Source organism: Idiotropiscis lumnitzeri, unplaced genomic scaffold, assembly GCF_059441095.1.
Source record: "Idiotropiscis lumnitzeri isolate Australia: NSW breed Sydney's pygmy pipehorse unplaced genomic scaffold, RoL_Ilum_1.0 HiC_scaffold_80, whole genome shotgun sequence".
NCBI lineage: Eukaryota > Metazoa > Chordata > Actinopteri > Syngnathiformes > Syngnathidae > Idiotropiscis > Idiotropiscis lumnitzeri.
This window is the reverse complement of record NW_028283618.1, coordinates 406,199-418,357: the sequence shown is the minus strand read 5'-3', so window position 1 is coordinate 418,357 and position 12,159 is coordinate 406,199.

Here is a 12,159-nt window from a genome sequence, read left to right as displayed (position 1 = left end):
TCTCTGCTGGGAAGATTAGTTGCTGACCTATATCGACCAGCATCTTCCAATCCCGAGCCTTGGTTAGCTGACCAACTTCTGGCTTGAGAAAAGGATGGTTGGGCTTTTCCTGTCCCTCTCGGACAAATTTTGGTGCTGTAATGGTAGTGGTGGCTCTTAAGGGCAAGGAGTTGATGGTAGTTCTCCTGCTTTCAAGCACTGCTGCCAAGCTCTTGAGGACCTGGTTGTGCCTCCAGGTATAGCGGCCTTGTGTGAGGCTGGTCTTACAACCAGTCAGGATGTGTTTGAGAGTTGCTGGTGTTGGGCAGAGGGCACAGGTTGGATCTTCGCCATACCACTGGTGGAGGTTTTTTGGGGATGGCAGCACGTCATTGGTAGCTCTGATGATGAAGCTGATGTTGCTAGCTTCCATCTCCCAGAGATCCCTCCAGCCAAGCTTTCTTTTCTCCAGGCCTTCCCACCTCATCCACTGTCCCTGCTTGGCAAGCGAGACAGCCTTTGCAGACCTTTCAGCCTCTTCCTGGCGGCGCACCTCCTCCACGACCATTTTTTTCCTCTCTGCGGTTGAGGCCTTACACCAAGTTGGTTTGCTTGCTGTAAGGCCAAAGCCTCCTCTTCCCCTCTGGACGTGTCCCACAATATCGCTGTGCCTCAGGGCTGCTGTGGCATGCTGCACTGCACTGGATGGTGTCCATTTCCGTGCAGTTGACAGGGGTGGTGCCGTTTCACTGATGGTCCGGTCTCTGGAGTCCGTCAGCGTCATCTGTAGTCTCACTTTAGAGCACTTGTATTCTTCAGTGAGACTTGTGATGGGCAGTTCGAGGACTCCTTTGCCATAGAGGCTGATGTTATTCAGACAGCGTGGGACACCAAGCCACTGTTTCACATATACTGTGATGGCTCGCTCCATCTTCTCCACAGTTGTTAGTGGGACCTCGTAGACAGTGAGTGGCCACATCACGAGAGGGAGAAGCCCAAATTGCAGACACCAGAGCTTGAGCTTCCCTGGTAGTGGAGTCTTGTTGATGTTGTTCAGGTCGTTGATGATATCCTGTCTTAGCTGCTGCACCTGGTTTTTATCCTTAAGACTTGAGTCATACCATCTGCCCAGGCTTTTGACAGGTTGTTCTGCCACCGTTGGTATTGGTTCGTCACCAATGCAGAACTTCACGTCTTTTAGCTCTCCCTTGATTATCGAGATGCTACGTGACTTGTTCGGCTTGATTTTCATCCGGGCCCAGCTGATGTTTTCCTGCAGCTTACCAAGTAGCCGCCTGGTGCAAGCTGCAGTGGTGGTCAGAGTGGTCATGTCGTCCATATATACTCGGACGGTGGAAGGCGGATCCCGTTCCTGGTTCGCTCACCCCGCCACCCATTTTGAGGCCCTGATGATGACCTCCATGGCCATTGTAAAGGCCAGGGGTGAGATCGTGCAACCTGCCATGATGCCTACTTCTACTTGCTGCCATGATGTTTTGAAGTCGGGTGTTGTGAAGCACAGCTGCAGGTCTTCAAAGTAGGATTTTACCAAGGTAGTGATGGATGTTGGAACGCGGAAGAAGTTGAAGGACTCCCAGAGAAGGCTATGCGGAACTGAACCAAAGGCATTGGCTAGGTCGAGAAAGATGACATGAAGATCCCCTTTGTTCTTCTTCGCTGCTTGAATCTGATGCCAGATCATGCTGGTGTGCTCCAAGCAGCCAGAGAATCCAGAAATTCCAGCCTTTTGTACGGTTGTGTCAATGTACTCGTTTTTTCTCCAGGTAGGTGGTGTGTGTCAAGACGCTGAAAAAGATTTTCCCTTCAACGTTGAGAAGGCTGATTGGCCGAAATTGACTGATATCTGCGTCCTTCTCTTTTGGAATTAGTACACCTCCAGCCCTTCGCCATGCCTTTGGTATTATCCCCTTCTGCCAGACGATTCTCATTAGCCTCCAAAGATAGCGTAGGACATCTGGTGAGTTCTTGTAGAGCTTATATGACACTCCATTTGGTCCTGGTGCAGATCCTGATCTTGCACGCCCACCATGTTCTCCACTTCTTTCCATTTTGGAGGGCCGGTCTCGATGTTGACCTCTGGTGGTCGAATGGGGGGGATATCATGTGGGATGGCTAGCTGTTCATGCCTTTTCGTGTCTTGGTAGACCTTTTCCAGGTGCTCTTCAAGTTCCTTCTTTGAAGTTTGCAGGAACCCGCTTTTGTCCTTAGCGAAGAGATCTTTGACAAACTTGAAGGGATTTTTATAGAACAGGGTTCTTGTGTGTTCCTTCTTCCTGCGAAGTTTCCTCAAGTTCTCTGCTCTTCGTAAGGTTTTCAACCGGAGCTTGATGTCCCCATGGAGCAGCATGAGACCTTCTCTCTCTGGATCAGAGGCTTTTCTCCACTGTTTCCGCAGGTCCCTTCTTTCCCTGATCAGTCTCTCTATCTCTTGTTGCCTCCTAGGTTTGGTTGGTGGTGGTATTTTGTTGGTGGTTTTCCAGCTGTTCACTCCAAAGCGCTCCTCTCCATAGTGGTAGATGATGTCACCGATGTGTTCCAGCTTTCTCTCTGCAGTGCCCACTTGTTGCTCCAACATTTTCACCAGGTCGTTATTGACGGTTTCCCACTCTCTCTTCTCAATAGTTTTGGGCCACCTCACACTCTGTCTGTGCCCTTTGATCTTGTTCTCTTTGGGAGGTCTCTGTGGCTGGGTGGGTTCTACCTCCTGCAATTCTGTGTTTATAATACCCTCCTCAGTGACAGGGGGGCTGATGCTCTGCGAACTTTGGTTTTTTTCCCGTCGCTGTGCTTCACTCGACTGATTTGACGCATTACTTCGTAAGAAGTATTGGTCAATGCGAGGCCCTTGACTCGGCTTTCCCAAACACCGCTTCTTTCCTTGGTGGATCTTCAACCCTGTAACTGATGTTACTTTTGCCCAGCCACAGGTGCAGACCTGAAGTGAGTGTCCTGCTGCCATTGTGTCATGCACCGTGTTCTTGCTCGTAGTCATGTTTGTTCCTAGGTCTGTAACCGTGTGGTCAGTCATTGAGCCATCTTGCGCCCCCGCTCTCGCAGGCTGTAGGGGTGTCATTCTTTGTAGACTTTCTGTAGCACTTGGCGGGTGTCTCCAACAAACTGAACACAGTGTCAGAGACTGCCAGCATGGGTAGCTAGCCCATGTCAGCCCCAGTGGGGTCTATTCCCTCCTGTCAGCAGTCTCTCCAGGCTGTCACACAGACTTTTTCTAAGTGTTGCTGTATCTCATGAAGGAAATACTGGACAAAGAAATTAATGACTTCCCAGGCTTCAGGATGCATTTTTACACTATATAAATGTGGAAATTTACATTGGAAACGTTTGGTTTAGCTGTTAATGAAGTTTCGTTTTTTTAGTGCTGCAAATTCATTGTCTGCTGGCGCTGTACACTTTTTCTAAGTGTTGCAATATCTCATGAAGGAAATACTGGACAATCAAATTAATGACTTCCCAGGCTTCAGGATGCCTTTTTACACTATATAAATGTGGAAATTTACATTGGAAACGTTTGGTTTAGCTGTTAATGAAGTTTCGTTTTTTTAGTGCTGCAAATTCATTGTCTGCTGGCGCTGTACACTTTTTCTAAGTGTTGCAATATCTCATGAAGGAAATACTGGACAATCAAATTAATGACTTTCCAGGCTTCAGGATGCCTTTCTACACTATATAAAGGTGGAAATTTACATTGGAAACGTTTGGTTTAGCTGTTATAAAAGTTTGTTTTTTTAGTGCTGTAAATGCATTCTCAGCTCGCGCTGTACACATTTGCTATGTGAGGCATTATCTCATAAGGGAAATACTGGACAATCAAATTAATGACTTCCCAGGCTTCAGGATGCCTTTTTACACTATATAAAGGTGGAAATTTACATTGGAAACGTTTGGTTTAGCTGTTATAAAAGTTTGGTTTTTTAGTGCTGTAAATGCATTTTCAGCTCGCGCTGTACACATTTGCTATGTGAGGCATTATCTCAAAAGGGAAATACTGGACAATCAAATTAATGACTTCCCAGACTTCAGGATGCCTTTTTACACTATATAAAGGTGGAAATTTACATTGGAAACGTTTGGTTTAGCTGTTATAAAAGTTTGGTTTTTTAGTGCTGTAAATGCATTTTCAGCTCGCGCTGTACACATTTGCTATGGTGAGGCATTATCTCATAAGGGAAATACTGGACAATCAAATTAATGACTTCCCAGGCTTCAGGATGTCTTTTTACACTATATAAAGGTGAAAATTTACATTGGAAACGTTTAGTTTAGCTGTTATAAAAGTTTGTTTTTTTAGTGCTGTAAATGCATTTTCAGCTCGCGCTGTACACATTTGCTATGTGAGGCATTATCTCATAAGGGAAATACTGGACAATCAAATTAATGACTTCCCAGGCTTCAGGATGCCTTTTTACACTATATAAATGTGGAAATTTACATTGGAAACGTTTGGTTTAGCTGGAAATGAAGTTTCGTTTTTTTAGTGCTGCAAATTCATTGTCTGCTGGCGCTGTACACTTTTTCTAAGTGTTGCAATATCTCATGAAGGAAATACTGGACAATCAAATTCATGACTTTCCAGGCTTCAGGATGCCTTTCTACACTATATAAAGGTGGAAATTTACATTGGACACGTTTGGTTTAGCTGTTATAAAAGTTTGGTTTTTTAGTGCTGTAAATGCATTTTCAGCTCGCGCTGTACACATTTGCTATGTGAGGCATTATCTCATAAGGGAAATACTGGACAATCAAATTAATGACTTCCCAGGCTTCAGGATGCCTTTTTACACTATATAAATGTGGAAATTGACATTGGAAACGTTTGGTTTAGCTGTTATAAAAGTTTGTTTTTTTCGTGCTGTAAATGCATTTTCAGCTCGCACTGTACACATTTGCTATGTGAGGCATTATCTCATAAGGGAAATACTGGACAATCAAATTAATGACTTCCCAGGCTTCAGGATGCCTTTTTACACTATATAAAGGTGGAAATGTACATTGGAAACGTTTGGTTTAGCTGTTATAAAAGTTTGGTTTTTTAGTGCTGTAAATGCATTTTCAGCTCGCGCTGTACTCATTTGCTATGTGAGGCATTATCTCATAAGGGAAATACTGGACAATCAAATTAATGACTTCCCAGGGTTCAGGATGCCTTTTTACACTATATAAATGTGGAAATTTACATTGGAAACGTTTGGTTTAGCTGTTAATGAAGTTTCGTTTTTTTAGTGCTGAAAATTCATTGTCTGCTGGCGCTGTACACTTTTTCTAAGTGTTGCAATATCTCATGAAGGAAATACTGGACAATCAAATTAATGACTTTCCAGGCTTCAGGATGCCTTTCTACACTATATAAAGGTGGAAATTTACATTGGAAACGTTTGGTTTAGCTGTTATAAAAGTTTGGTTTTTAGTGCTGTAAATGCTATGTGAGGCATTATCTCATAAGGGAAATATTGGACAATCAAATTAATGACTGCCCAGGCTTCAGGATGTCTTTTCTACACTATATAAAGGTGGAAATTTACATTGGAAACGTTTAGTTTAGCTGTTATAAAAGTTAGTTTTTTTAGTGCTGTAAATGCATTTTCAGCTCGCGCTGTACACATTTGCTATGTGAGGCATTATCTCATAAGGGAAATACTGGACAATCAAATTAATGACTTCCCAGGCTTCAGGATGCCTTTTTACACTATATAAATGTGGAAATTTACATTGGAAACGTTTGGTTTAGCTGTTAATGAAGTTTCGTTTTTTTAGTGCTGCAAATTCATTGTCTGCTGGCGCTGTACACTTTTTCTAAGTGTTGCAATATCTCATGAAGGAAATACTGGACAATCAAATTAATGACTTCCCAGGCTTCAGGATGCCTTTTTACACTATATAAATGTGGAAATTTACATTGGAAACGTTTGGTTTAGCTGTTAATGAAGTTTCGTTTTTTTAGTGCTGCAAATTCATTGTCTGCTGGCGCTGTACACTTTTTCTAAGTGTTGCAATATCTCATGAAGGAAATACTGGACAATCAAATTAATGACTTTCCAGGCTTCAGGATGCCTTTTTACACTATATAAAGGTGGAAATTTACATTGGAAACGTTTGGTTTAGCTGTTATAAACATAAGATAAGATAAGATAAGATAAGATAAGATGTCCTTTATTAGTCCCACAATGGGGAAATTTGAGGTGTTACAGCAGCAAAGATATAGATCACACAGAGTCGGCGGCGTAATATAGCCGTTAATGTATAACATTAGCAGCAGACATTCAGAAAAAGCATGCAAATATACACAGTATAAACGTATCTAAGTGTAAGGAAACACTCCTAACGTTTGGTTTTTTAGTGCTGTAAATGCATTTTCAGCTCGCGCTGTACACATTTGCTATGTGAGGCATTATCCCATAAGGGAAATACTGGACAATCAAATTAATGACTTACCAGGCTTCAGGAGACCTTTTTACACTATATAGAGGTGGAAATTTACATTGGAAACGTTTAGTTTAGCTGTTATAAAAGTTTGTTTTTTTAGTGCTGTAAATGCATTTTCAGCTCGCGCTGTACACATTTGCTATGTGAGGCATTATCTCATAAGGGAAATAATGGACAATCAAATTAATGACTTCCCAGGCTTCAGGATGCCTTTTTACACTATATAAATGTGGAAATTTACATTGGAAACGTTTGGTTTAGCTGTTAATGAAGTTTCGTTTTTTTAGTGCTGCATATTCATTGTCTGCTGGCGCTGTACACTTTTTCTAAGTGTTGCATTTTCTCATGAAGGAAATACTGGACAATCAAATTAATGACTTTCCAGGCTTCAGGATGCCTTTTTACACTATATAAAGGTGGAAATTTACATTGTAAACGTTTGGTTTAGCTGTTATAAAAGTTTGTTTTTTTAGTGCTGTAAATGCATTTTCAGCTCGCGCTGTACACATTTGCTATGTGAGACATTATCTCATAATGGAAATGCTGGACAATCAAATTAATGACTTCCCAGGCTTCAGGAGACCTTTTTACACTATGTAATTGTGGAAATTTACATTGGAAACGTTTGGTTTAGCTGTTATAAAAGTTTGGTTTTTTAGTGCTGTAAATGCATTTTCAGCTCGCGCTGTACACATTTGCTATGAGAGGCATTATCTCATAAGGAAAATATTGGACAATCAAATTAATGACTGCCCAGGCTTCAGGATATCTTTTTACACTATATAAAGGTGGAAATTTACATTGGAAACGTTTGGTTTAGCTGTTAATGAAGTTTCGTTTTTTTAGTGCTGCAAATTCATTGTCTGCTGGCGCTGTACACTTTTTCTAAGTGTTGCAATATCTCATGAAGGAAATACTGGACAATCAAATTAATGACTTTCCAGGCTTCAGGATGCCTTTCTACACTATATAAAGGTGGAAATTTACATTGGAAACGTTTGGTTTAGCTGTTATAAAAGTTTGGTTTTTTAGTGCTGTAAATGCATTTTCAGCTCGCGCTGTACACATTTGCTATGAGAGGCATTATCTCATAAGGGAAATATTGGACAATCAAATTAATGACTGCCCATGCTTCAGGATGTCTTTTTACACTATATAAAGGTGAAAATTTACATTGGAAACGTTTAGTTTAGCTGTTATAAAAGTTTGTTTTTTTAGTGCTGTAAATGCATTTTCAGCTCGCGCTGTACACATTTGCTATGTGAGGCATTATCTCATAAGGGAAATACTGGACAATCAAATTAATGACTTCCCAGGCTTCAGGATGCCTTTTTACACTATATAAATGTGGAAATTTACATTGGAAACGTTTGGTTTAGCTGTAAATGAAGTTTCGTTTTTTTAGTGCTGCAAATTCATTGTCTGCTGGCGCTGTACACTTTTTCTAAGTGTTGCAATATCTCATGTAGGAAATACTGGACAATCAAATTAATGACTTTCCAGGCTTCAGGATGCCTTTCTACACTATATAAAGGTGGAAATTTACATTGGAAACGTTTGGTTTAGCTGTTATAAAAGTTTGGTTTTTTAGTGCTGTAAATGCATTTTCAGCTCGCGCTGTACACATTTGCTATGAGAGGCATTATCTCATAAGGGAAATATTGGACAATCAAATTAATGACTGCCCAGGCTTCAGGATGTTTTTTTACACTATATAAAGGTGGAAATTTACATTGGAAACGTTTGGTTTAGCTGTTATAAAAGTTTGGTTTTTTAGTGCTGTAAATGCATTTTCAGCTCGCGCTGTACACATTTTCTATGAGAGGCATTATCTCATAAGGGAAATATTGGACAATCAAATTAATGACTGCCCAGGCTTCAGGATGTCTTTTTACACTATATAAAGGTGGAAATTTACATTGGAAACGTTTGGTTTAGCTGTTATAAAAGTTTGGTTTTTTAGTGCTGTAAATGCATTTTCAGCTCGCGCTGTACACATTTGCTATGTGAGGCATTATCTCATAAGGGAAATACTGGACAATCAAATTAATGACTTCCCAGGCTTCAGGATGCCTTTTTACACTATATAAATGTGGAAATTTACATTGGAAACGTTTGGTTTAGCTGTTATAAAAGTTTGTTTTTTTCGTGCTGTAAATGCATTTTCAGCACTAAAAAAACAAACTTTTATAACAGCTAAACCAAACGTTTCCAATGTAAATTTCCAACTTTATATAGAGTAAAAAGACATCCTGAAGCCTGGGCAGCCATTAATTTGATTGTCCAATATTTCCCTTATGAGATAATGCCTCTCATAGCAAATGTGTACAGCGCGAGCTGAAAATGCATTTACAGCACTAAAAAACCAAACTTTTATAACAGCTAAACCAAACGTTTCCAATGTAAATTTCCACCTTTATATAGTGTAGAAAGGCATCCTGAAGCCTGGAAAGTCATTAATTTGATTGTCCAGTATTTCCTTCATGAGATATTGCAACACTTAGAAAAAGTGTACAGCGCCAGCAGACAATGAATTTTCAGCACTAAAAAAACGAAACTTCATTAACAGCTAAACCAAACGTTTCCAATGTAAATTTCCACATTTATAGAGTGTAAAAAGGCATCCTGAAGCCTGGGAAGTCATTAATTTGATTGTCCAGTATTTCCCTTATGAGATAATGCCTCACATAGCAAATGTGTACAGTGCGAGCTGAAAATGCATTTTCAGCACTAAAAAACCAAACTTTTATAACAGCTAAACCAAACGTTTCCAATGTAAATTTCCACCTTTATATAGTGTAAAAAGACATCCTGAAGCCTGGGCAGTCATTAATTTGATTGTCCAATATTTCCCTTATGAGATAATGCCTCTCATAGCAAATGTGTACAGCGCGAGCTGAAAATGCATTTACAGCACTAAAAAACCAAACTTTTATAACAGCTAAACCAAACGTTTCAAATGTAAATTTCCACCTTTATATAGTGTAGAAAGGCATCCTGAAGCCTGGAAAGTCATTAATTTGATTGTCCAGTATTTCCTTCATGAGATATTGCAACACTTAGAAAAAGTGTACAGCGCCAGCAGACAATGAATTTTCAGCACTAAAAAAACGAAACTTCATTAACAGCTAAACTAAACGTTTCCAATGTATATTTCCACCTTTATATAGTGTAAAAAGACATCCTGAAGCCTGGGCAGTCATTAATTTGATTGTCCAATATTTCCCTTATGAGATAATGCCTCTCATAGCAAATGTGTACAGCGCGAGCTGAAAATGCATTTACAGCACTAAAAAAACAAACTTTTATAACAGCTAAACCAAACGTTTCAAATGTAAATTTCCACCTTTATATAGTGTAGAAAGGCATCCTGAAGCCTGGAAAGTCATTAATTTGATTGTCCAGTATTTCCTTCATGAGATATTGCAACACTTAGAAAAAGTGTACAGCGCCAGCAGACAATGAATTTTCAGCACTAAAAAAACGAAACTTCATTAACAGCTAAACCAAACGTTTCCAATGTAAATTTCCACATTTATAGAGTGTAAAAAGGCATCCTGAAGCCTGGGAAGTCATTAATTTGATTGTCCAGTATTTCCCTTATGAGATAATGCCTCACATAGCAAATGTGTACAGTGCGAGCTGAAAATGCATTTTCAGCACTAAAAAAACAAACTTTTATAACAGCTAAACCAAACGTTTCCAATGTAAATTTCCACCTTTATAGAGTGTAAAAAGACATCCTGAAGCCTGGGCAGTCATTAATTTGATTGTCCAGTATTTCCCTTATGAGATAATGCCTCACATTGCAAATGTGTACAGCGCGAGCTGAAAATGCATTTACAGCACTAAAAAACCAAACTTTTATAACAGCTAAACCAAACGTTTCCAATGTAAATTTCCACCTTTATATAGTGTAAAAAGACATCCTGAAGCCTGGGCAGTCATTAATTTGATTGTCCAATATTTCCCTTATGAGATAATGCCTCTCATAGCAAATGTGTACAGCGCGAGCTGAAAATGCATTTACAGCACTAAAAAACCAAACTTTTATAACAGCTAAACCAAACGTTTCAAATGTAAATTTCCACCTTTATATAGTGTAGAAAGGCATCCTGAAGCCTGGAAAGTCATTAATTTGATTGTCCAGTATTTCCTTCATGAGATATTGCAACACTTAGAAAAAGTGTACAGCGCCAGCAGACTGAATTTTCAGCACTAAAAAAACGAAACTTCATTAACAGCTAAACTAAACGTTTCCAATGTATATTTCCACCTTTATACAGTGTAAAAAGACATCCTGAAGCCTGGGCAGTCATTAATTTGATTGTCCAATATTTCCCTTATGAGATAATGCCTCTCATAGCAAATGTGTACAGCGCGAGCTGAAAATGCATTTACAGCACTAAAAAACCAAACTTTTATAACAGCTAAACCAAACGTTTCAAATGTAAATTTCCACCTTTATATAGTGTAGAAAGGCATCCTGAAGCCTGGAAAGTCATTAATTTGATTGTCCAGTATTTCCTTCATGAGATATTGCAACACTTAGAAAAAGTGTACAGCGCCAGCAGACAATGAATTTTCAGCACTAAAAAAACGAAACTTCATTAACAGCTAAACCAAACGTTTCCAATGTAAATTTCCACATTTATAGAGTGTAAAAAGGCATCCTGAAGCCTGGGAATTCATTAATTTGATTGTCCAGTATTTCCTTCATGAGATAATGCCTCACATAGCAAATGTGTACAGTGCGAGCTGAAAATGCATTTACAGCACTAAAAAAACAAACTTTTATAACAGCTAAACCAAACGTTTCCAATGTAAATTTCCACCTTTATATAGTGTAGAAAGGCATCCTGAAGCCTGGAAAGTCATTAATTTGATTGTCCAATATTTCCCTTATGAGATAATGCCTCTCATAGCAAATGTGTACAGCGCGAGCTGAAAATGCATTTACAGCACTAAAAAACCAAACTTTTATAACAGCTAAACCAAACGTTTCCAATGTAAATTTCCACCTTTATATAGTGTAGAAAGGCATCCTGAAGCCTGGAAAGTCATTAATTTGATTGTCCAGTATTTCCTTCATGAGATATTGCAACACTTAGAAAAAGTGTACAGCGCCAGCAGACAATGAATTTTCAGCACTAAAAAAAACGAAACTTCATTAACAGCTAAACCAAACGTTTCCAATGTAAATTTCCACCTTTATATAGTGTAGAAAGGCATCCTGAAGCCTGGAAAGTCATTAATTTGATTGTCCAGTATTTCCTTCATGAGATATTGCAACACTTAGAAAAAGTGTACAGCGCCAGCAGACAATGAATTTTCAGCACTAAAAAAACGAAACTTCATTAACAGCTAAACCAAACGTTTCCAATGTAAATTTCCACATTTATAGAGTGTAAAAAGGCATCCTGAAGCCTGGGAAGTCATTAATTTGATTGTCCAGTATTTCCTTCATGAGATAATGCCTCACATAGCAAATGTGTACAGTGCGAGCTGAAAATGCATTTTCAGCACTAAAAAACCAAACTTTTATAACAGCTAAACCAAACGTTTCCAATGTAAATTTCCATCTTTATATAGTGTAAAAAGACATCCTGAAGCCTGGGCAGTCATTAATTTGATTGTCCAATATTTCCCTTATGAGATAATGCCTCTCATAGCAAATGTGTACAGCGCGAGCTTAAAATGCATTTACAGCACTAAAAAACC